Raw genomic sequence first — 27,679 nt, 5'->3', positions numbered from 1 at the left:
GTACCCCATTCCTTGCCTCATGTGTGCTGGGATAGCCCCTCTGCAACTCTGCACAAGATAAGCGCGTTTAGATAACGAATGGATGGGGGGACTTTGAAATGGTGCTCAGCAGTGAGTGCATTGCTCAGTATGTCCATATTCAAGTAATGAAAAAAGCCGGGCATCTCTCCCTCCTCTCCTCATCCCTGACTGTGATGTTAATAATACAGTGTGTGTGTGTGTGTGTGTGTGTGTGTATGTGTGTGTGTGTGTGTGTGTGTGTGTGCGCGCGCACTCACTGTTTCCAGGTGACACAGTGGCAAGCGAAGGCTCATGAGAGTGCCGGTATTCAGTCGCTGAAGCGTCCCCTATTCTTTCCTCAAATCCTCCTCTGAAACACAACATGGGGTGTGTTTTTGGTCACCTGTGGAGAAATATGTAAAGTGGCAGAGACAAAAAGTCCTGCTATGAAACTGATGCAAGAATCCAGTAGCAATTTCATATTAATTTCTGTCTCCACAGGTACTGTACCCTGAAGCTGATATGGTAATGAGATTACACTTGTCTGTTTCTATTTGATGTTTGGAGTGTGATCTGAATCAGAATTTGTTCTTCATTACTGTGCCACTAGTGTAGAAACCTCACACAAGAGTGGATCTGCAACAGTATTTCTACTGACATTGTGTATAACCATTCATGCAATTTAATTAATTCTTTAATCCCAGTAATTACTGATATTGAACAATCCTAAAATAAATAAGAAATGAAAATGCCCCTGCCTCAGTGGTTTTCAGGGTAGTGCAAATATTAGATATTAAACACATTACATTCATTATAAAAGAGAAATGAAGGGTAACATTTGTTTCTGTATGCATTCCATATTAGCTTTGTGTATAGGACTTTTCAAGAGCCAAACCGATTGTACTTCATTGTACTTCACTTCCATTAAGTTAGGGGACTCAAAAGATAGAAAGCCAAAATCAAAGCATTAAATGACTTTTAGTACCTACTGTAACACGGATCAGGCTACTAAAGTGCTGGTTGCATTTGGGGCTTTTTGTTACACTCTCCCTGGTCCAAATGTAAGTTTCTATTGCAAATATAATAAAAACCACAGCAGAAATAACCCTTGGTGACATCATTATGAGTCAGCAATTCGACTTTTAAATGGTGGACTTATAGATTGTACTAGAGGTAAGAGGGAAAAAAAATGTTGTTTTTTTTATACAGAGTGAACTGTTCCTTTAACTTTTATTAAATAATTAAAAAAGGAAAATAAAAGAAAAAGAAAAGAATGTGGGATGAAATGCACTTTTAAGATAATAAATATTGCTATAAAAATGTAAGTCCCAATGCACATCAGGTCTAAGGGTTTGTTCTTGTAAGCACAAAAGACTTACATGCATAAACAACACTTCTGACAAAGTGGTACATGCACACTTGTCTTTCATGACGGGCCATTAAAATTGAGTTGGCTCCAACTCCATGAATGAAAAATGGTGGTTCTATGCAGCAAACACATATTGCATGTTGTAGTCAACAATGTGTGTTTGTGTTTAATTGGCTTTGTCAAATCATTGTAATTCATTCAGCCTCCAACAAAAGGGTGCCATAGCAGTAGAAATGAACTCAAATAAGGCCAATTCATAATTCGCCACTTCATGTGATAATGCACCACTCTATGTGATTATTTCCCAGATGCAATCTGAGCAACGACATCAATCGTTTTCTATAATTTAACACCATAATCAGACACAGTAATCATAAACAATCTGTTTGTTAATGCAATTTTTAAGAGATGGAAAATTAAAGTAAAAATGAACAATAGCCAATCACTTTATCAAATCATCCGTACATGACATTGAGAAGGGTCTTTGAGGCTGCTGAAATGACTGTGTGGATTAAACTAATATGACATACCACATATACTTTCACTTTTTGAAAATCGTAGTGCATGGCATTTATCTAAGAAGAGAAATTTAAGATGTATTCCTGTATTTACAACTTCCATATTATGTTATAATGCTGTTATTGCTATACATCCTGAGAACCATAATTGTCTAATCAAAATTTCATGACAATCCCAGAAAAAAAAAATTGGCACTCTAAGTTTCTGCAAGCCACAAATAAGTTACATTCACACGTTGAACACATATCAGATCAGCATTTCTAAAGTGAAGTAATACAGTTTGTGAGCTGACTTTGTTCAGCAGGTGGAGTGGATGGTGGATGGCATGACACTTATGTGAGTGGCCAGCCAAGCTGCAGACCACTGTGGACTACAGCATAAGACCAACAAACAACAAAACCAGTTGTTTTTTCATCATTGCTGTGTTTCCAGTGGCTTTGTAGGCACAAATGAGTGTATTTGGTAGTGACTCGTGGACTCGTAACTCGTGGCTCTTTTTGATCATCTTTCAAGCCCCTAGTAGAGAGGGTGCCACAGAAACCAGTTGTTTTTAACCAAGACATTACTGTTGTACAGGCAGACTTCAGCCACAAAAGTGCTTTTTATTCTAACCACATTGTATCCACTTCATAATAACAAGCAACTGTAATGTATCTGTGATCTGCTGACATGTAGAGCAGAGATGCAGAGATATTTCAGTCTGTATCAACACAGTAAACAAACCAACCGAAACAACTGGCATGGTCATCGTCACGCCTCTAACTTCTTATCATTTACTCAAATGTCAGCTTAACTGTACGACCATGCCTGCTCTTGATAATTAGCTTTAGGTACGGCACTTTGGAAAACACCAAGAGTAAATCCCTAAAAGCAACGCAGACTGCAAAAAGTTACATATTTTACAAAAGTATTCCATCAGAATATTTTTTACAAAATGCTACAATTACATAAAACTTTTACACAAGGAGTTTCAAGTCCAGAGTCTTAAACTGTTGGTCACTAAAGCAGATCCACAAAAAAACAATGTCAGTGGTAAAGTTATATGACTAAGATTGCAGCAAAACCTATAACTGGATTATTTCTGAACAACTAAAACCCAAAGACCCCTCCTCTTTTAATTAACTTTGTGTGTCAGGCCATTGAGGTGGAATCGCTATCATTTTTAATAACAACTACAAACATTGCCCTGCCACTCATAATTTTTTTTTCTTCTTTTAAGCCTCATGGGTTTTATTTTAAATGGCCAGGATCCTGTACTGTTTGTTGTATTTTATAGGCTGACTCAGGCTAATGCTGGTTTTATTCAATCATTTTCTGAGCTTCTTTCATTTATTATAGCCAAAGAGTTGGAATCCTTGGTGATTTTAACAAACTAGTTTGTTGTCCCTCTATGACTTATGTTACTGCTGATTTAAGCACCCTCTTTAAGTCTTTTAATCTTGAACAGTCTGTTAAAAATCCAACCCATCATGAGGGACATACCCTTGACCTTCTGCTGTTTTATTGTATTGGTGTCTAAATAATATTGAAATGCTAAATTTTAGTGTCTCAGATCACAGGGCTGTGATTTTTCATATCTTGTTCCCTCTTCCTGCCCATAGGTCATCACCCTATCTGCTCATGGTCTTTTAATTTCAAGTCAGCCAAACCCCCCCCCATTACTGGCCATACAAGGGCAGCTGAGTGAATATGAAAGAAAGACAAACTCATGTCATCTCTTGATATCCAAAGAAAGCTTTCTGATGTTGGCCTGTCAGTGTGCAGTTAAAGAAGCAAGGTATTCTGATTTCTCCAGTTTGATTCATAGTAGCTGCAACAAACCCCAGAGTTTTATTTCAGGCAATCATCTCAGTGGTTAACCCTCCCCCTAGCCAGCATACGGAAGCACTGACTGAAGTATATGAGCTCCACCATTTCTTGAATAAAATAGATGACATTAGGCTCCATATCACACCTGTGACCAGAATCTCCTAATCTCCACTGAGCCCCCTGCCAGTATGTCTCATTTCAAGCAAGTTTCATTACTAGAATTAGAGCAGTTAATCTCCCACTTAAACTCATCCACCTGCCAATTAGATATTGTTCCCACTAGATTTCTGATAGAGGTTTTTCAGACTGTTGTCTTTTAATTATCTTACACATATATAACTAATATCTTTAGCAATGACAAACAAGGATTATATGCCATGCACAGCACAGTAAGCAGCTCTACATTATTAATGATTTACTGCTTGTAGCTGATTCTGTGGCTTGTTCAGTGTTCCTTCTGCTCAATTTGAGTTCCAAATTTGATACTGTTGCCTTGCCCCCCCCCCCCCCCCCCTCCTTTTTGCAGTGTTCCCCAGGGGTCAATTCTTGGTCCTCTTTTGTTTTCTACTGCTGTGCTTTCCTTGTAGGAAGATTGTGAATTAATTCATTATCACAGTTTTGCAGATGACACACACAATTTTACACCTGGCTAAATGGTGGTGACATAGACACATTGTCTCATATTATGGCTTGTATCTCTGATATCAAATGCTGGATGCCAGAAAACCTTCCAAAAGACCTCAGAATGTCTGAGGTCTTCTGAGGTCTTTTTACTGACCTATGACTTGAAAAATAATCTAGGGAACACGTCCTCAGATGTCATGCATTCTGACCACAATTTGGGTGTGAACCTAACCTTGACTTGACTTGAGTTTTGTCAAGAAAACCTTGAAGAAGTTATCCACGTTTACATGTTGTCACATCTGGATTGTTATTCCCTGTAATTGTAGTTCAGCCAAAAGGCTCCCTATCATCTCCAACTTGTTTAAAACTCCACCAGACTTTTGGCTTATCTATAAGACCCCACAGAGGTCATACCTGAGGAACTTAGGTTAGCAAAACCCCGCCTTTTTTTAAAAATGTCTCCTCAAAACCTACCTCTACGAAATGGCCTTTTACACACTGTATACAGTGAATCTGTTGTTTGACTAGTTTCTCTCCCTTTTCTATCACTTGTTATCCATCAATGAAGTGCTTCGCACAAAATTCCAAATGCACTGAAAGTTCCACCAAATGCATCATAAATATGTTGGCTGCTCACAACTCTAGTGCAAAAAACACAGGGTAAACTATGAATGTCAGATCCTTTTCACCTCATATACAAACAGTTTTTAGAAATGACTGTATACAGAGAAGGATGGCATGACAGCTCCCCGAAAGTAAAGCCAAAACATCTCGTTCGCCTCCTAGTGGAGGGTTGCAGTAAAGGTTCTAAAACCTGCCCCCTTCATGTTAGCAGATGGAAATGGGTCAAGCTAAAAAAAAAAAATTAAAAAAAAAAGACCTAGCTACACATCAAATAAATGTTTTCCAAATACAGTTTCGGTCTTTTCAGGTAGTTCTTATCAAGCTGATGTATGTAAACGTTAATTTTTTGGAGGTGTTTGATTTTTATTATTTGATGCTATTAAAAGGTGATTTGATGTCACAATTGACAGCTGTGTGTGTCAATTTGTGAGCTTTGTGAACAATAGTCCAGATTGGAACTGGGTCAGGCAGGAAGATGATTCTACACTTTCAAATCTCTACTGTGTAAACTATGTCTCCAAATGGATCCGGGACATTTTGGGTTCATGTTTGCACAACAGGAGGAAATGAAGGTATGTTGTCCATCCTTATATACCGTCCTTGATTTTGAGCATCATGTGCTGTAATCATGTCAAATAGTTTTTAAGTAGTGTCAAAAACAAGAGACACCAAATGATAGGCAGCTGCAGAGTTGAAATCTATAGCTTTGCATTTATGCCAATTTTGCTGTGTTAAGTGTAAATTTATTGCATGATCTCTCTGTGCATGTTTTATAAACTTCTGAACATTTTTAGACAAATTAAACAGTAAGCGTATAAAACACAATATGTTTCACTCACATGAAAATATTTAAACACTCTTTCAAAGCAGTATTCCTAATTGGTTTAATGTCAGCTGAATGTAGCTAGCTAAGGGCAACAAGACACTTGGGGACTTCACATGAAGTAAATAACACATCATTACTGTTTCTTCATCAATTGAAATACTACAATCCTCAAAAGGATTCAGTGGAATGGCTGTGATGCCCACAAGGCAAAGAGGCACGTATCTGTGCAAACTTAATATAAAATGATGGATTGTGAAACAAATTGGTTTAACCAAAGAGAGCCAAGTATACAGTTTTTTTCTCTATGAATTTTCTAAAGCATAACCACCGATCATAATGCCTGCACTGTTAAGACAAATTACTCTGCCCCTACAAAATTATTACCAAAGGCATGAAAAAATGTAAAGGCTATAAGGTAAGATTTTTTTTTAATTAGGATAAAAAACTGAAATGATTAATGTATCTTGTGCATTAAATTGTTTGTTTTTGGTCAGAACATAAATATATTACACACTGTTGAATTGTACAAGTTCATACAAGCTCTTAAGGCTTATATGAAGCCTTAGGAGCAAGCACAGAAAGCTTTGCTTCCCAGCCCAATTACATACAGTTTAGAGAATAAATGTGAAACACACCTACATCTGCCATCAGAAGTCCTGGTTACTGCTAATTTTATGCCCAAAAGAATGAAATAATGGGACTCATTACCCAGCAATTTTCTCTCAAATTTCTTGTGAAGAGAAAAAAAAAAGAAAAGTCAACTTAAGTTTCAACAAACACTCTTAATCATCCAAATCGCTCTACTACGGTTTGCTGAATGATGAACCCCACTCATAAATTGGACACACGTGGCCGACTGTTTATTATCATACAGTAGGTAACACCCCCTACACTCTATGTGGGAAAATGTTGTGCCGTGTGCAAATACTCTAGCATAAGCCCACGAATTGGAAAAGTGCCACCAAAAAAAGGCTGAAAGAAGAAGAACCTCAGTCAAATTGGCACAGTGTTAAAGAAACTTGAGCAAAGCAAAGGTGGTTTTCCAAAAGGTCAGTGCTGGCACTACAGAAAAATAAAAAACCCAGCAATGGCAAAACATTTCTGATGCTGTAAATGCCATGTCAGCAGAGGGACACACAACAACTGAAAATGGTTTGACATGAAAATAGAGGAAAAACCCACATTGCCCAAGCCAAGCACTCCATGACAACTGGAGGAGGACAGGAAAAGGTGGCAGTCTCGCAAGTACACTAAGAATTCAAGAAATAATTGGAGAGGTGGCACTGACAGGTGTCCAGACAGACACTTCACTTGGCAGCTCAGGGTGCATCAGTTTCTGAAGCCCTCAACACAGACAGCGAACCACTGCTACGTCCATAAGGGTCTCAAGCTCCAACTAGTGATGCATTTACAGACTTATCAGTAGCTAAAGATACATTTTCCATGTACATGTTGAAAATCTACTGTATAAATGCCTTAAATTTAAATTGAAGAGCAGTATGTAAGCCATTAAGAAGCCGAAGGCGTGCAGTATCATCCAAAGGTTTCTAAAGTCTTATTTGGGATAAATGGACTAATAGGATTTATTTAGCCTGCAAATGGAATGTTTCAATTATCATGATTAATTTAAAACATATAGTATTCTAAATTTGATTATTATATTCCTCAAATTTTTGAACCTATGTTTCCTTGAGATGGACAAACAATTTCTAAACATAATTTTTCTTTTCTTATCTTTTATTCCATCTCTAGCTCTTGACCACCCATACAGTTTTCACTTAACTCTTACTTCTCAAGAGAAGAGTGAAGCTAAGATAACATTGGTGATTCCCAGAAATCAATAAGTATAGTATAAGTTTATTAAGTATAAATAAGAAATTTGTTCATATATTGCATCCTTTGTTCGGGCCCATATTTTTACACACTTTATCTTAATCTCTTTATCTCAGGTGGAAATCTATGCCCTGGGGTTTTAGAAGCCTTGTGCTGTGCTCATTCATGGATTCTTTGAAGTACTCAATCAGATATACATTTGTAAGATGTGTTTAAATTGCAGATCAGCAAATTATAATTCATCAGAAATTATAAATCTCAGTTGCAAACATTAAAGGAGATTATTTAGGGGGAAATAATGTGAAAAAATACTCTTTCAATGTTCAGTGTTCCTTTGAACCCACCCACTTATACAGAGCTAGCTCCATGCATTATAATGGCAAAATTGCTAGCTGCTTCTCGTATCAAATGGGTTATTAAACTTTTTTTTTTTTAATCTCCTGCAAACAAGACAAATGCCACTGTTTCTTCTTTCAGTGAAAATATACTGAAAATAAACAAACTTGCATGTTTGCTTAACGTGTTTGCTACCTTAGCAGGAAATGTCTGCTGGTAGGTAACTGTTTGTTTATGAAAACACAGTAGTTCTGCCTGCGTTCCGACTTGGTGCATGTCTGCAAACTGTGCAGTGCTGCGGCCATCATGAGGTGATGGGGAAAAGCAAAGTGAACTCGCTTGCTTAACCAGTATTGTGTGGAGAGCCACAGATAGCATATTTTGAAAGTCAAGCTGAGGGCCATTTAAAATTGGTCTGCAGGCCAGGTTTGGCCCCCAAGCCTGACTTCGGACATGCCTGTCATAATTCCTGGCTGTCACGCAAGGAATCAAGAGATTAGCGAGACAAAATTTCTTTTACACGGCTGCAGTCTGTACATCAAAATTAAGTTGAGGACTTGTAGTTTTTAGCTGTGTTACCAAAGGCACTATAGCAACACTTAATATCTAATATCTCTGAATTTGTATTCTTCAAATATGTCAGAAATGTTTTGCGCCTAAGGTCATTAACTCATTTTAAAATGAGCAGAGGCACTTAAAAATCTATTCTTAACCTCACTGGAAGCTGGTGTAGAGAATTCTGAGTAGAAAATGTGGTCAGCTCTTTTGGTTCTTGTTAGAACTCTGGCAGCAGCATGTCTTTAATGTGCTGCAGTTGTCAGATGTTCTTTTTGGAAAGCTCAAACAAGAGACCTTTGCAAAAGTCCCGCCTGCTGGAGATTAAAGCATTAATGGGTTTATTTAAATCTTGTACCGACATGAAACCTGTAATTCTCGTTATTTGTTTTAGATGATGAAAGGCTGATTTAGTTACTGCCTTGATGTGGCTTCTTACGCTGGGATCTGAGTCTATCCAAGTTTTCTTACTTGGCCTTTAGTCTTTGTAGACCTTGAATAAACACAAGCAATAACTTTGAGTATTTCCTTCTCTGTCTTGTCTGCATTTAAAGAAAACACCGTTTGATCTAGTTGTTTACTCTCTCTAAGCACTGACACAAAGTACCACAGTGATTCAGTGAATGTGCTAAGTAAATCGGTGTCAGCTATTAAATACCCTTATTGTCTCGCATGTTTTGGCCAAATGAGAGCCTAGATTTTGAAAAACAGAGGCTCAAAACCTTTCAAGATTACATGGTGATGCAATCACATTTAAATATATACAAGAGTATCTTAATACGTTGTTTTATTTATACACAATTATCTAAAAAAATCATCCAGAAGACAATCAGATTTATCCTGCACTTAGTATGTGTTTCTATTCTGTCACATCCAAAACACTGAGGCTTTTTTTCTAGCCACACTAATGTGAGGCAATTGGACACATGCTGTTAAGCAAAGCAGCAATATATCACCATTTTTTATGTGTCTCTCCAACCAACATTTGTGATGTTTTTATACAGGGTTGTGCTACTCCTCCGAAGACTAAATTGAAGTTAACACTGACCCATTTCTAAAACCTTTTGAAGGACACATTGAGAAACAGACTCAGAGCATTTCCTTTGGAAAATACATGTTCTACCAATTTCACTTTACTTTGAAATCACATGGAAAGTCGCAAAACTCATTTCCAGCAGAGTCAGAACTTGAAAAAATTGGCAGTGGCAAATAACAGTATAGTAAATAGTCTTTTTGCGCAGGCACTGTGATGTTTACATAAACAAACCAACAAGGGAAGATGAAAGCAACAGGAAATAGTTAATGCTATACATTTATTAACACTTTACAAATAAAAAGGGAACAAAGCCCATTTTCAAAATTCATACACGTTATTCCTATGTTCTAAGACAGTCCAAAAATATTTGTGAACATGAAAAACTCTCTCCCAAATATAAAAACTGGAATGTTAAAACATTAATTTGTGATGTCATAAGGTTCAAAATCTGAAGCTCCTCCATAGACAATGAGTTGGGAAATATGTTATGGATGACACTGAGAGCACCTAGGTGAATGTTCTGAGTATATGGGTATGTTTTTTATATCAAAACTAAGAACATGACAATTGAATAGAGCTCATTTTGGGAATAATAATGAAAACAGAAATTCTGTAGGTCCACACAATCTGGCTCCCATTCAGTGTCTAAAGAGCAGCTCCAGACTTAACACTTGACGACATCACAAGTTTAACACTTGGTGTCTGGCTTTGAGAGAGAGTAACTCGCGTCTACACAATTGAACTTTTTCTGGCCATGGAAATATCATATTGGAATTCTTGATTTAGGTGGTGCTCTCCTTTAGCTGCTTATTTCTTTTTTGCTCCACTAGCAGCTGTCTGCTCTGAAAGCATCCGTGTCTCTCTCTTTTTCAACCAGCATACACACTACTTGTGTGCAGCTTAACTGTCGTCATACCACTGTTCTCCATGTATGGTGGCAGAGAGGCACGGTCGCTGCATAAAGAGCAGGGGCGCAGGGGATTAAGATCTGCAGGCCCTTTCATTACCAAAAGACGAAACTCGGCTTTTTCATCATTCCAGAACTGAGATGCTGTCACTGCTGCAATTTTGTTACCTCACTAGGCTAAAGATGCATCTGTGCAAGTAGTCAGCAACTCTAAATAACCAGGATAAGAAGTCTACGTGCAACAATATGATGGTGTCTTCCAGAGTACTCCAGTAGTTAGGGATGTTTACCAAAACCCTTTTAAAAAATCCACGATTGGTTGACATCGAGTCACAGTATTGATAAAATCCTGATGATACCCATCCCTACCCATAGCATATTCAGGTTTCTCATGAACAGGGTAAGGGCTTATCCAGGTTTATGAAAATGGTAAATGGTGTTAACATGCTCAAACACATAAACGGAGTGGAAAATTTAAAAAATCTGATCCTAAATGGGGTATTCATGTCCATGTAAAAGCACTCACATTATTCACATGAGCTTTCTCTGAAAAGATTTTTGTTTCAGTCAAATGACAGTAAAATATAATAGCAGGCCCCCTTTTAACTGATCTAGCTATGAACCTCTTAGGAACCCTTATGTTTAGTGTGTGTAACTCTCCTGTCTTGAAATGTGTAAATTGACATCATATTTCTTGTTCTGCTGCCTCAATATTAACACAGTGGTCTACTGATCCTCAAAGGATGATGGGATAAGATTCATCTATTTCACCAAAAACATAATTTTCAAGGTTACTGGCACATAACATCATGATCCAGCCGATTCACTCTTCAAGAGTGCACTTTCTGGATAGTCATCTCCTTCCTGCAAATTAACGCCATCCAAGCATGTTGTACCTTTTCAGTGCTTTGCTCTCTGAGGAACCAAATGCCCTTGATAATTAATCTTCTCTTCAGACAGAAATTTTTACTGATTTGAGGTGGGTATTCTAAATACCAATGGGCTTTTAAGGTTTGGTTCTATCAAGTGGCTAGCAGATTCAGAAGTGGGCTGATGTGTGAATTGAATATGGAGTGTTAATGCTCAAAGGAGAATATGCCCTAAATTTTGACATTGCTTGCTGAAACAGTTACCAAGCAATAATAACTAGTGTGAATACCATTGTGGGTGTGTCAGAAGTGCCAAACCCACACTATCTCTAATGTTTACTACAAACTGCATTTCCATTTAATGTATATTTATGTAGGAAAACTGTAGTCATCAAACTGATACATGCAACAAACAGAAACGTCATATTCACCATATTTCCACACATTGTTTTGATGTCACACTGGCCGTCCTTTAATGACATCATCTTTTTGTGACGATTTCTTTTGTAGTGGTTAAAAAGCACCAAACTATAGGGTTAGTGCCAATGTTCATCTCAATGTGCTCATCTCCTCACATTTGCATAACAATAGTGGATGCAAATGCACATTCATTTGCTTTCACTTTTTGCAGATTTCCTGAAAATCACGTTAAAAATTTGCACTTAATTAGGATGGAAACTAAACTTAAAATGTTGTCTCCAGGATAACTCAGGCTGTATTATAATAATAAGTGAAAGTAATTTATCTGTGTCGTCCTGCCAAAATGAAAACACCTGCCACCACAAATAAATTCTCTATTTTTCGCTGTTGGAATACTTATACTGTTTGGTTATTTATAGCTCCACAGTCTCGCAGCGAAGAGTGTATTGAGGTGGACACAGACCAGCAGAACTTCAACCACATTTAAAAAATTAAACTTAACAATTCATTCTGCTTAATCAAAAGTTTGCATTCACTCACAAACAGCTGCTCCTCATTTATTTATTTGATCAGTTCCGTCGCGAACGTATCGACGGATCAATTATCCACCCCACAAGTGACAAATTGCTGCTGAGCAAAGAAAGGACTCATGGAGAGCTCTGCCTGCGCTACATTCATGGACCCACAATAACCTCCAAATTAAGAGAGGTAACACAGAATGACACAAAGGGGCATTTAAAAGAAAAGGAACAAAAAAACTCTTTTTGGGAAAAAACTCTACATCCTTCTCAAATGTGGAAAACATCACTGCCCTCATAGTTTCCTGATTATTTTATGATAGCATAGCTACAGCAAATAGAGGGCTTAAGAGGGCAGAGTTGAAAGTTTTACATAACAACAAACATGACTACGGTGGAATAGGTCATAATAGTGTACCTTTTAACAGAGGCTGCATTACAGACAATGCGTGGTCTGTGAGGCCATTTAGTACATCCCAACATGTGGACATGGAATTCTTTTCACCATATTACTGATTCATTCCATTCCTCCATTTTTAAAATGAATTTCTCATCTCTTACGGTCATATCTTTTGAACTATGCTACTCTGCCTTTGTGATTTCAAGTGGTAGTGCTCCAGTTTGTATCTATAAGCTTTCAGAAAACATTCACAAACACTGACTAAATGAACGCAGATGGAACAGATGGAAGGTTCCATCCATGTCCGTACACACTTCTAATGTTTGGCATAAATGAGCCCTTAGAATGAACCTAGAAAATGGTTTGCTGGTTTTTCCTGCCTTCAGCAAGCAAGGCTGTCTTTCACCCCTCTGTTGAGGATTAGCTTTAAACTTGGGTTGGCTGTCAGGTGTGGTGCAAGACTACCTGCAAACAGCCTGAGCGCCCCACACTTATTGTGTCAGACACACACATTAAGACACATACACACATACATACACACACACACACACACTAACACATACACACACACACACACACACACACACACACACACAACGCCAAACAAAATGGAAGAATGAAAGCAGCACATTAACTTGTCCCAGCTTTCAAAAAGAAGCTGGTATGAAATTAGCTGTTTTTGATGCAGGGACCTTTTCAAGCACGAAGGTGCTAAAACCCTGTATCAAGCATTAAAAAATTAACACGTGAGAGCATTGAATGCAAGCCTTACAACACCTTTGGTCTAAGCTTCTTATTTGAATCAGTCAACTTTTATCCACTAAGCAAAAGAGGATACCGTTTCTTCCCGCACTCTCTACAGCAAGGTCAACAAGCACCTTTGGGTAACTTCTCACAAAGCAAAAAAGCTGTATATATCAAGGCTTCTCTATTACCTTGAAATACACAGGTGCTTGTATCTCTGATTCATGAATCACAAAAAAATACAGCTTCATGTCACTGCTGCTTTGTTTTTCTTAATTCATTATAAATCTGCAAGAAAGGGCCGGTACCTTATTTCTTTTTGAACATTTAATAAAAGGGTAATCATCTAGATTGCCCCCTTCCTCTTCTGGCTTTTACTCCCATGTGATTTGACATTTACAGATATTGCCTCATATTGAACTTTGATTTAAAAAAATAATAATAATAATAATACTCGGGTCATCGAGAGCAATAGTTGTGATTTCTCTCATGATGCTTTCACTATGAGATGCGTTTTACAAAATCTTCCCTCTTGGAACAGAAAGAGACTATTGGCATTATAGACATTTGCTAATTAGTACTGACTAAGCACAGCTGAGGCTGATGGATAATTTTGAAAGTAAAATATTGGACAAACTGGGGCGCCCTGGTGACCTACTGACTAACCAGGATTGCCACCGTGGTTGGAAACTACAGATTAGATTTTGATGAACCTTATATGTATTATAGGTATGTAATGTACCAATATGTTCTAAATGTATCTGAAGTATGTTCTGGCAGTTTCAGGGTTACATTTCACAAACAGAGGGCTACATTATTTGTTTGTACATCTACGCAGTGATGCAGTTTCTCTCTCTCTCTCTCTCTCTCTCTCTCTCTCACACACACACACACACACACACACACACACACCACACACACACACACACACACACACACACACACATACACACACACTTTGAATCAGACTTAAACAAACATAGCATGTCTCGCTTTAATATATGGGCTAGTTTAAGTACAGAGCCAAAACAGACCATTCCTTATGAATTTCTCTCTGTATATTAGTTTTTGGCCCAGAGGAGGACCATATCACTATATGGGGAATGTTTGTTTGGTGTTGTCTTTTGTCTTGAAGAAACAGCCAGCATTAGAGGTCTCATGTCCAGACACAATGTAGAGAAACTCTCTCAATCCTTCATTTCCAGCAAGGTGGATTTGTGTAACAGTCTATTCCCAAAAAGGCTGTTAAGACCTTTAGAACTAATCAGCCAAGAGACCTGAGTACATCACTCCTGTTCTTAAAACATTTAGAAATTACTTTAAAGTGCTGTTAGTTTATATTTCACTCAGCAATCTCACACAAAAATATATTTCCGATTATCTCCTTTAAGAGCATAAATCAAATAGGGCCCTCAGATCTTTAGAAAGCAGTCAACTGGTGGTGCTTTAACTAAAATCTAAACAGGGTAAAGCTGCTTTTAGCTTCTGTATGCTGAACACAGATGTACAACTTACTGATGCATACCCCAGCCACTTTCAAATATAAAATAAAAAGTCTGCTTTTCTCTTGTGCCTTTGATTGATTGGTTTCTTTACTGCACTTTTACTATTCCTTTGTTATAGTTGGGGCGACTTATAACTTCATACTGCTTTGTAACTTCACAGTAACTGGATTTCTGATCCATTACCTTTTGTCTATTTGTATTTAAATTTAATTTATTATAATCTTAATTTATTTCATTTAGGGTATTATTATTATTTATTATTATTATTATTATTATTATTATTATTATTATTATTATTATTATTATTATTATTATTATTATTGCTTATTGATTTTGAAATCCATTGTAATGATTTTCTTTGCCTATGTAAAGCATTTAGAACAAGTTGAAATAAAGTTGCCTTGTCTTTGTCTCATGCTTCATTCTAACCAGACACAAAGTCAGCATTTGCATGTTCTTAGGACTAATTCAAATGCATTATTATGTCATTCTACGTATTTACAAGTCAACAATGTGCACTATATAGGGTTCACTATATATGTAGGTAGAAATAAAGTTGGGTTGTTTTTTTTTTGTATATTTGACTATATTCACGAGGGTTTTTTTTTAACTTTTTAAATCAAGTGAGATTGCCATTGCAGGTTTCAAAGTTAAAGCTCTGCAAATCTCAGTGTTAGTAAATATGAAAGAAAATGCCTTACTTTATATACTTTATATTTACTATAAAGCAGCTATAGGCTCTGTTTTCAAACAAACTTATGTGATTAAAATCCAGCTTAATGCAGCAGAGCATCTTCCCCTAGCTGAAAATGGCCATTTACTATACTCATCATAACACTGAGGGAATGCCCAGTAAGAAACTTTCAATTATTCAGGTCCCTTGCAGTTTTTCTTTCTATCATTCATATTTCAGTTCATATGCCAGTCCATGAGTTCAGATTCAAATCCAGATTCTTGATCTTACTGACTTTTGCTAGATGTGAGTAAAATATAGTGCCAAGTCAAATGCAACTACACAATGAAAAAAATTCCCAAGATCATTCATGTATCCCATATGGCGCCTGCAGTGAGATGAAATATGCCATTTATCCAAATGATTGCCTTTGCCACCATATGCCTTGGTTGTCATGGTTACTAAATTAATTGCAGTAAGTGTTGTATGCTTTCACTCTCTGTGGTAGGGTGTTAAATTAAGTTTTAATATGGATAAGTGTTCGATTCGGAAGTGGTGTTGCAAATGGGCCCATATTATGATTAATTGGGGAGTTAAAGGTTAAACTAAAACTTAATTAAAGGTTATAGTCTAATAGAAATTCCTGGAAAGAAGTTGTGAGCTTCAACAGATGTTTGTTTCCTGGTCAAAAAATGCCCTAGTTAAAGGGCTACTTATGTTTCCTTTGCCCCAAAACAAAATTACCAGGTTTCTGCCATTACTATGACTGATTAATCATTTTGAAAATTTCATCAATTCATTAACTGTAGATCTTGATGTATTTTCAGTTTACCCAGAGTGCAGCTGTTTAATGGTTTCAATGACTATTTTGCTGTAAAAGATTGTTAATTAAGCAAAAAACAGTACAATAACGCAATTTTATTTTTTATGTTTGATTTTTTTTATTAATATTAACAGTGTCTCATTAAGAAATGATTTTTCTGACTAAACCAATTTGTGAATATGAACTGTTCTGCAATCACAGGGACAGAGCACAGTGGGACTGTAGAAAAGAGGGCATAATAGCACCTCTTCTTTGGGTCACAGGATGCTAGAAATAAAGTGCAACTGACTGCAGTAAAAAGTTGAAACAGAGTAAACTTTTGAAGAAACGCAACCCAGCATTAGCTGCTGGTCAATCACCGGCAAACAGACTAAAAGGGGCCTGCAGTCCACAGGGAAAAGTTAAACAGTTCTTGACCATATACTGTAGGCTGAGGCCTTTGTAACCACCAGGGTTTGATTCCAACCTGCCACTCTTTGCTGCATGTCATACCCCCTCTCTCTTACAACTTTCCCGTGTTGCTCCAGCTACACTATAATGAAGGCAAAAAGCCCATTTAAAAATAAGTTCCACGGTTTTTCGATTGATAATTATTATAGTGAGTAACAGAAATTAAGTATTTATTAACAGCTCATGTGTATTATCCCACAAAAAAAGTGCTTGCGTTGTTTGCGTGTACACGTGTGTGCACGTTAACCAATTTTGCAGTTCCCACTAGACATGCTCCATGACCTGCAATCAGCAGCAATACTATGGTCCTCTAGTTAACTTTCTCCATGAGCTGCAAACTAGGGGTGTCAACGTTTACAATTTTTTCTACACGTGTAAACGGGACTTCTAACCGACGTGTACCCGGTTACACGATTTATGATCTTTTTCTATCGCAGTTGCGCTATATAACCACTAGATGGTTCTGTCTCCGTTCAAATATCTCCTAATCTCATTAAATCAAAGCCATTCCAGTAGTTAGTTATCGCACAAAAACGTTTATTCAGCGAACAGAACTTAAAAAGTAGGCAATCCATCTCACCATTTAAGGCTTAGACCTACTTATGACAGAAAGTAAAATGAGTTGAAAATAAAATCATCAATTTTGACAGACAAGAAAACGTACAAGTGAAAGCTGGAAAAGGTTTAACCTTCTTTTTCAATCAATGTTTTAACTATTGCTCACTTTTGTACAATATATTTTTTTAAGCTCCGCTTGTTCATCGCTTGTTGCTTGTTGTCCATGCGGCCCCGAGTCAACTTGAAGTGACGCGACACTGGCTGTGGCTGCGTTTTTTTTTTTTTAATATCAACGTAACATTGCCACCTGTGCATCTATTATGTATGCGGATAACTGCATTAGTGGGAACATTTAAGTGTATTGTTAGTTAATGTTATTATCTTAAGCTTTCAGGCAACATTATCACCCCTAAAAATACTATTGCAGTGTTTCCTCTAGGATTTTTTTCAGCAGTGGGGGCAGGCTCTCCAGGGAGCCGTGGCGGCGTAAACAAATGACACTTGACTGCAGATTTTAGTTTTATGCCCAGCATAATGCCCCTTTTTATTGAATGGTTGGCATGAAAATCGCTTTTTAAAGGCTGAATGTAAAAATACATCATGGCGTGTATATCGCTTAATGCTATCAATTAGTTTACTCACGTTAGCGACACTGAGTTGAGTTGGCACCGGGCCCAATTAACTTAAGCTACGTAACCTTAGCTGGCCATCAATATTTTGCGAATGTTTATTTAACTAATAAAATCTATTATAAGTTTTCTTAAGCTAATAAGTCTACCTTTTCTCCGGTAAGTTTCATGCTGTTTTCAAGCCGACACTCCTCTGACTCTCCGACCTGATGCCTGGATGCGAGTAGCTCATTAACGTCGGCACCAATTAGTTCTGTTGGGGGGTGGGAGGGGGCGTTGGTATCTACCCCAAAGAGTAGATACGGAGCAAGATAGTTATCTGCATCAGCACTCGCGACACCCAACGCAGTGCAGGACTGTGCTGTGATGCGGCGGTGGTGTATTTGCAATTTAAAAAAAAAAAAAACAACCAAAAAAAAAAGACATTTGAAGGAGCGGCGGGTAGGATTTAGGAGTGGCGGGCCGCCACTCTTAAATGAGTGTAGAGGAAACACTGTATTGGTGAGAAATGAACGAGGAGGAGGAGAGGAAAAAATGACGTGTAAACGGTTATTGATTTTTCTGAACGGTTATGATTTGTTATCCGTGTACCCGTTTACACGTGTAGATGTTGACATCCCTACTGCAAACACATCTGGCAAAAAGCACACTAATAAGCTACTACAAATACATCAAGGATATATCATATATGAAATTTGTAAGCTGTGTCAAAACAGAGAGCCAAAGAGTGAGAGCGCGCACGCACGCACGCACGCACACACACACACACACACACACACACACACACACACACACACACACACACACACACACACACACACACACACAAACACAAACACAAACACACACAGCCGCAGTGCCTGATATGGCGTGAATGCCTTGGATCATCAGCTAAGAGCTGACTGTGTCGTATGGCTACTAGACTGCCACCAGACGTAAAGCTCCACACAGGGTGCTGCAGATGGATCAGCACATCACTGAGGGTAAACATTTGTACCAAGTGTTGCTTGAGGAAGGCCCAGATGATCAAAGATTGCAGTCAGCAGAGTTACAGACCTGCAGGCTTCAGGTCAGCTAAATGCCTTACAGCTGCTCAGTGGAACAATACGGCAAAGACTCTTCCCATCACAAACATCCCGATTAATGCAGTTTACTGCTCATATTCACCACGCTAGCACACTTATTTGGTGTGTAATATCATATTTCATTGTTCTTTAATATTCCATTGTACTGCAACCGTATTATACACCAGCACGCACTGGGATTTGCATCTTATTTAAAGGCGAATTTAAAAGGCACAGTGTGTATAGACTGTTCTATGTGTAATGCGTATTTGTTCAGTACCCTGAGCCTCATCCATAGCAGATCAGTTGGACCCTCTGTAATTTGCATATAAGGCACACAAGGGGACAGATGGCTCCACCCTCACCATGATGAACATTGTCTCTGGCCATTTGCTTTTCATTAACACTTACAATTTTGATTTTTAATTTTTTTTTCAGCTCTGCTTTGAATGGGGTGCAGACAAATTTCTCAAAAGCCACCTGATTTGACGACCCACAGCAGGTCTGCTTTAAAGATGTTAAATCTGAGGACAACAAAGATGTCTTCATTACCATTACTATTATGTTTACATCAGTGCAAACTAACTGCATTTATTTTGTCCAGGTCTCAGAATTAGAAAAATGCTGACAAAAGAACTCATTTCATTCACACTATCTATGGAAGTTACCAGTTTCATGAATCTGGGAGCATACACTGAACACAAACGACATTTTACAAACAAAAAGAAAGCCTGTTAGAGATGTAACAATGAGGTGAGACAAAGACAATTCCTGCCCTTGAGGGACAGCACAGTTTATTCTATATTCCTGGCCAACAGCTTTAGGAGGGACCTGTCAGTGGCTAAGAAGTCCAACAGTGGTGTGACTGTTTCGCTCCATTCAGCAGCCGTTTTTCTAAGAACTATACAGTACAGATGGAGCGAGCTCATACACTGAATGCGCCAAGTATTCATGTCCCTTATCTCTCTAAATATTAATCCAATAAGATGTTATGTCCTTCTGACAGAACAACAAGAAGCCGAGATAGATATGTAATTGTGTTCAGAGTAATGCCATGTTTTCTGACATGTCATCATGTCTGCCACTTTGAAAATTTAACAACTACCAACTTGACAACTAGTTTCTGAAGTTTAAGCTTTGATCAGTTTTCAATCAAAAACAAATTTGAGTTGAAATTTGATGTACATAATGCACCTTTTAATGGCAAATGGGATTTTAACATTTTAATCTTATATAAGTAATTATACAAACATGGATATGGAAATTCTGTGAACTAAATCAACAATTGAATAATGCCAATTTAAGAAAAAACCTAAAACATTATTATACAGGCATAACATGATATAATCACGATAATCTTTTAAATATGGTGAGACAATTTCAGTTTGAATAATAGAGACAAAATTGAGTAACTGACAATGGACTGTGAGTAAATTACTGGATTAGAACAATGTTAGGCTTCTCTGCTTATTTCGTCATTTGAAAACACTGCAACAAGACTATACAAAACATCTTTTGGTACAGATTAATCCATGCCTGTTTTGTCCAGTATTGATCTAATCTGATGCTTTATGTGGAGCTCAGACGTCCTTCTTAAAAACCAAGTGACCTTCTGTCCATATTGAGCCATTAAAAAAAAAAACCCTCAAATGTAGAAAATTGAAACTTTAGGGAGGCCACTGAAGGCGTATTTGTGAAAGAATACAAAAAATAAAGTTTTTCTGACCATGAAGCTCTTGTGCAGGAAAAATACATCTGGAATCTTTCATTTCATGCCACAAACAGCCATGAGATGACGATGTAGTACACTACTTTCTAAATCATCATTTGTCAACCAGGCCTGTCATTTCGGTGATTCTTCTGATTAGCAATTTAGAATATCAAACCAAGCACACCAAGCTGAGATAACAAGGCTCAAAAGACACCAGACAAAGCAGCATTGCTTCTAAGTAGCTCTTCAGAAAGGATGTCGTCACTGCACTATGGAGGTAGGCAAAAATAAAGCCATTATCCCTGAACGTGCAATTTGATACTTATTCTTTCCAAACACAATGTGATCACTGAAACTTGTTTGTTGTTCACTCGGTTCATATTTCCAGGGATACTAAATGTGTGGACTATTTTCATGTGGCAACAATAGAAAACACACACACACACATTAAAATACTGCAAATGGAAAAAATGAGAAGACAACACTAAGAGTCTGGTGTACATCACATGACACCAGCAGTTAGAAATGTCTCCTGCCTCCTGCTGCATGTCAAAATGCAACTGCAACACTGTGCAGCTCTTTAGGGTACATGTAAGTTGGGACAATTTATATTACACGTCTTCAAGCAAAATTTGATTGTAAATTATACATAAGGTGGGAACGTTTTGGGAAAATTCACAATATAATGTATGAAAAGCCTTTACTGCATCTTTTTGCATAAATATGACATAAAAGCTAAGTAGCCTACATTAAAGTCTATAATTATTTCTACCATGTTTTCTACCAAATTTTGATATATATTGTGCATCGCGCTATAGTCTAAAAATATAGTGAAATTATTTTAAAGCTGTATCGCCCAGCCCCAGTCTGACAGGGACAAAACACCCGAGCAGCAACTTAAGATGAAAAATACAGCTGAAGATTTCAAATATATGGGTGAAATCAAAGACACAGAGACATGATTGTAATCGGATCCAGTAGTAATGTGGTTGCTGATTTGCACTTGAGTACAATAATAAGCTACTGTAGAGCATTCAGTGACTTTATCTCAGCTACTATAACAAATGTGGTAAATTTAAACACTGTCACTGCAATGCTGTTAAAACACAGTCAGTCTATACGAAGCCTGTTTAAAATTATTTTTTAGAAATTCACTTTCACATTCTGCAGCTGCACCACCAACATGTTCACTTGCCCTCTTTATTCTACACTTAGGCGCATGATTGCACCTTCAACTTTTGATTAGTGGAATATTACAAAATCGGCAGTAGACTTGTCTAATACTTTGCAAGGTTGCAGGCACACGTTCATTTATGTCTTTGTGCAAACCAAAGGGAACTGGCACTGGCAATGCTGTAATGGAGGGCAAAATGGATGCAGTAAACAAATGCAAAAAGAAAGGAAAAGAAACTCGACCAATACATATATTTAAAATTCTATATGGGACAAAACATTACCTTCTGCAAGTTGGTGAAAATATGACTGCAGAAGAGTATTTCTGACACAACACAGAGGCAAATAAATTCATATATTGTCACCACTCAAGAGCATCCTGGACACAGCAGGTTAGAGTGACTCAAACCACACAAGTAGGCATGGATTCAAAATGGTTTCTCTACTGCTGAGCCCTGTTCAACACAGCAAAAATAAAAAGGTGTCTGCTTCAAGCTGATGACAAATGGGGACAACAGAGGCTGGCCTTTTTAGCAATTTAGCCCCTTGTTGTTTTGAACGAGTACTGGACAGAAACACAGGTGACTGGAATCAACTCTCTTGGCTGATGTGACTCAGTAATCACTCCAAGTTGTTGTCCCTCACCACGCATGACGAATCAAATCAAATCACCAAGTTGAACCAAACACAAGGTGGCTTCACCTGCTGTCTCTCAAGTAAGTTGCAAAAGGCAAAGGTGAGTTTAGCCGCCGTTAATAACCTCTGCTTGCTGTCTGGGTCCTTGTGCTAGACCAACGGTTTCCAACTGGTCCACTCGTGGAATCCAGATTTCTCCTCAGTCAACAGTTCAAGGTCCTCATATTAGATAAATTACCGCATTTTTTTTATTTTTTATTTTTATGAAATGTAAACAACACATTGGCTTAACACAAAGAAATATAACGTATTGCAAGAATACACATAAATGGCACTTCACACATTCACATTCACATTCCTTTCTTTCTGTCTTTCTTTCTGCCTTTCTTTCTTTCAGGTAAGAAAATTAAGGGATATGTCTTTTAGGCGTGTAGCCATCAGCCATGACAATAAAGGCAGCATAAAGGAAACTACAGTGAACAACCCCGAACAAGACAGACATCGAAACTCAGTGGGCTTTAAAATGAAAATGTTCACATTCGCATTGACAGATCCCACCAGATCAGAAGGAGAATCCTGAGTTTTACCTGTTCATTTAAGCCCAACGCTCTAGAGACAGATCCTACGTGCAGTGAGTTCTACGATTTCGAGGAGTCATGGGGAGGAATCACAAATTATCTAGTATCTACGCGGCCACGCCACAAAATTGAGCTGAACTTCCTCTGACCGTCACCCCTCATTCCTCTCACAGCGGAAAGGGTCAGGGGCTCAGGCGCTTCCTACCATGCTGTGGGGCTCAAATAACACAGAGACGCCATGAAAAAAAAAAAGCTAACATATCATTTCCTCAACATCTGCCGCCACAGCAGGTTTTCACCTCCTGTAAGCTGGCAGGGCCTTGTGCGACTGACATGAAGTGGATTTAAACCAATAGCGCGATTATTGCTGCAGCCAGACAGAGCTGGGACTTGCCAACTGTGACTATGGCACAGAGAGGCAGGCTGCTGTTTATGATCAACTAGACACTTCGAATGCACTCTACTTCAGGCCACCGTACGAGGTTCCAGATCACACCGCAGACAGGCAAACAGAAAACGACCAATTTGGCGCTGAGGAATAGAGAGATTAGGGCAAGCTCTGAGCCACTTTTGTGTGTTAACATTACTTTTTTTTCTGTTTGGATGAATTTGTTTGTACACCACACACTATAGTCTGCTAGTACGTATCCATCATGCATAATGGTCCATAGAGGTGGTGGTCAGTCTGTGACTAATAGGTCAGACGTGTCCACTATGAGTACAAACCCTCCAGCCATGCATATCTGGCTGTATCAGAACAAATAAGGTATACCGACTCCTCTGTTCCAGTCCACTCTTTTTATTTCCCACCCACAGACCATATTGCTGAGGTAGCGGACCATTGTTCTGCTTCATGCCCTCCTCCTCTTTCCACTTCGCCTCTCTAATTCAGTACATCTGAGAGGCAGTCTACAGGGAGGAAGAAAATGAATAGAGAGGTGGAGACGGGCTATTTTCAAATGCACACCATGGCTAATGGCTGCAGTTAAGATCATACTGGGATTAAGTTGGTGACATAACCCTTTCATATCCCTATTTCCATAAATAAGAGTGTGTATACAGTTTCTAAGTGATCTGACACAGCAAGGTATGCTGATAAAAAGGGCAAAGTGCTGTGTTACACAGAGTGTAGTCACTTACTCAAAACCACACAAAAAGGGAGAGCTGTGTTCAAAAGTCATTTCACTCATAAAGTAAAAGTTTCTTTGTAGTCAGTTCATTCCATGGCTAATTGCACCAATGAGAGCTGCTCTTCAAGAAGCATAGACAGACATATTGTTGCTATGGCGGCTTGCTTTTTTATACTGCTCATGATTGATGATGAAAACAGTGTTTAGATTGTTGGCTACCATATGATTTAAGTTTAAGAGACATCTACCATTATCAAAGATCAATCAAACAAAAAAAAAGAAATCAACTGTACACGGTCAAACTTTCTATTAAAACCAGTCAAGGTTTGGCATTGTCAGTACTCCAGAAAATTGTGGAAAGTTGTTTCCATATTTATTATTGAGATTAGGGATGTCAACATCTACACGTGTAAACGGGTACACGGATAACAAATCATAACCGTTCAGAAAAATCAATAACCGTTTACACGTCATTTTTTCCTCTCCTTCTCCTCGTTCATTTCTCACCAATACAGTGTTTCCTCTACACTCATTTAGGCATCACAGCACAGTGCTGCACTGCATTGGGTGTCGCGAGTGCTGATGCAGATAACTATCTTGCTCCGTATCTACTCTTTGGGGTAGATACCAACGCCCCCTCCCACCCCCCAACAGAACTTATTGGTGCCGACGTTAATTAGCTACTCGCATCCAGGCATCAGGTCGGAGAGTCAGAGGAGTGTCGGCTTGAAAACAGCATGAAACTTACCGGAGAAAAGGTAGACTTATTAGCTTAAGAAAACTTATAATAGATTTTATTAGTTAAATAAACATTCGCAAAATATTGATGGCCAGCTAAGGTTATGTAGCTTAAGTTAATTGGGCCCGGTGCCAACTCAACTCAGTGTCGCTAACATGAGTAAACTAATTGATAGCATTAAGCGATATACACGCCATGATGTATTTTTACATTCAGCCTTTAAAAAGCGATTTTCATGCCAACCATCCAATAAAAAGGGGCATTATGCTGGGCATAAAACTAAAATCTGCAGTCAAGTGTCATTTGTTTACACCGCCACGGCTCCCCGGAGAGCCTGCCCCCACTGCTGAAAAAAATCCTAGAGGAAACACTGCAATAGTATTTTTAGGGGTGATAATGTTGCCTGAAAGCTTAAGATAATAACATTAACTAACAATACACTTAAATGTTCCCACTAATGCAGTTATCCGCATACATAATAGATGCACAGGTGGCAATGTTACGTTGATATTAAAAAAAAAAAAACGCAGCCACAGCCAGTGTCGCGTCACTTCAAGTTGACTCGGGGCCGCATGGACAACAAGCAACAAGCGATGAACAAGCGGAGCTTAAAAAAATATATTGTACAAAAGTGAGCAATAGTTAAAACAATGATTGAAAAAGAAGGTTAAACCTTTTCCAGCTTTCACTTGTACGTTTTCTTGTCTGTCAAAATTGATGATTTTATTTTCAACTCATTTTACTTTCTGTCATAAGTAGGTCTAAGCCTTAAATGGTGAGATGGATTGCCTACTTTTTGAGTTCTGTTCGCTGAATAAACGTTTTTGTGCGATAACTAACTACTGGAATGGCTTTGATTTAATGAGATTAGGAGGTATTTGAACGGAGACAGAACCATCTAGTGGTTATATAGCGCAACTGCGATAGAAAAAGATCATAAATCGTGTAACCGGGTACACGTCGGTTAGAAGTCCCGTTTACACGTGTAGAAAAAATTGTAAATGTTGACACCCCTAATTGAGATTGTATACTAAGACTTTTCATTAATTTAAGAGCATTTTATATGTGGATTCTCAAAATTATTACAATGAATTTCCCCACAAATTCCCCCATCAGCATTTACATTTTTATATATAACAAAAAATAAATACATAGATACATTTTATCCAGTGACAAAATTAGATCCATTTACCCTAAAACAATTCTGCTGAAATGAATCTCAAGAATGCAGCCATCCAGATGAAAAGTTACATGTCAGTAGACTGGAGCACACTTATTCAATATGTGTTGAAAGTATATTTATCGTCATCTACTGGTTGGCAGAGGAATACTGGTGGAGGGGGGCATCTAAGCCCCATTCATGTTATATGAATTGTAATGTGTGTATTTTATTGTGTATTTTAATGTGTTCTATTTCATTATATTTTTAACCCCTGTAAAGTGTCTCTGAGCTTCTTGAAAAGCGCTCTATATATAAAATGTATTTCTGTAAATAAAATGTATTATTATCATTATCATTATTATTATTATCTTCCCTTATGTATTCTCTTGTCTGGTGGGTGAATCAGAGCTGTTACCCAATCAGCAGTGACATGTATATAAATAAATGTCTGGCTCTTTACTAGAGGTAGACAGATTATTGGCCTGACATCAGGGCCGGTATTTGGTATTTTGCTGATTATCTGTATCAGCATTTTATTTTAGCCGATCACCAATAAAATTAATTAAAAAGTGCAAGAGAGTGTGATCATTGATGGAACTTTTACTTTGTAAAACCTCAAGGACCTGTTTTTTAAATTCATTTTCCATTTATAGTTTAACTTGAATTCACAAAAAGGTTTATGGGAACCTGCTGTATATTAGGTTGGAAGTCTCAGTTTTGATTAAACATTTGACAAAGGCATTGAAACAAATGTGTTCCAAATTCCAAATATTGACAGAAAGATTTTCATTTTTATAGTAAATGCATATCAGTTCCACATATTGGTTATCGGTCTCACTACCAATAACCAGTATCGGCCCTGAAAAACCAATATCTGTCAACTTCTTCTCTTTACTTCTGTATTTTACACTTGCTTTGGTAATATACTCATAAGTTTCCCATGCCAACAAAGCTATTTTAACCAAACGGAAGTAAACCTTCAAACGCAACATCATATTCAAGGCACCACTGTTTCTGTTTAAATAAACGTTTAGTTAGGTTTGGTTGGGCTGAGGTAACATACCTGCCGGCGCATCAGGGTCTCTGCAGTCCGCTTCGGTGTCACTGTGGAGCCGCTGAGCGGCCGCCTCCGCCTCGGTGTGGGTCTCGGGTCCAGGTGCGAGGGGAGGAGGCGGTGAACAGGTGGCTGTCGCAGCGGGGTTGTGGGTCTCGGCCTCGGTGCCCTGCTGATGCTCGGGTCCTCAGATGCTGCTGGTCTGGTTCAAGTCGAAGCGGTAACGCTGGGCTGATAGCTTCTATACTCCTCTTCGCTAGCAATGCTACCACCGTCGTAGCCAGGTTCTTTACTAGCGTGCCAGCTTTAGAAAAAGTCGTGATATTTTGTACGCTGTATTTTTGCAACGTCTCTGCTATCATTTTCTTTTAACATTCTCCTTGCGGTTCCGCTGTGTTTTTTATG

General features: G+C 38.1%; 1 long non-coding RNA gene across 1 annotated transcript; it reads right to left on the bottom strand.

The window, feature by feature from the left end:
* On the bottom strand, nt 1-27,679 carry LOC121949529. Its single transcript, XR_006106243.1, has 3 exons — nt 27,284-27,679; nt 279-403; nt 1-48 (listed from the first exon to the last, which is right to left on the bottom strand). It is a non-coding gene; the product is annotated as an uncharacterized LOC121949529 (long non-coding RNA).

The sequence above is a fragment of the Plectropomus leopardus genome, chromosome 10, assembly GCF_008729295.1.
Source record: "Plectropomus leopardus isolate mb chromosome 10, YSFRI_Pleo_2.0, whole genome shotgun sequence".
Lineage (NCBI taxonomy): Eukaryota > Metazoa > Chordata > Actinopteri > Perciformes > Serranidae > Plectropomus > Plectropomus leopardus.
Note: the sequence above shows the minus strand (reverse complement) of the source record. Positions and strands in the feature narration are given on the sequence as shown.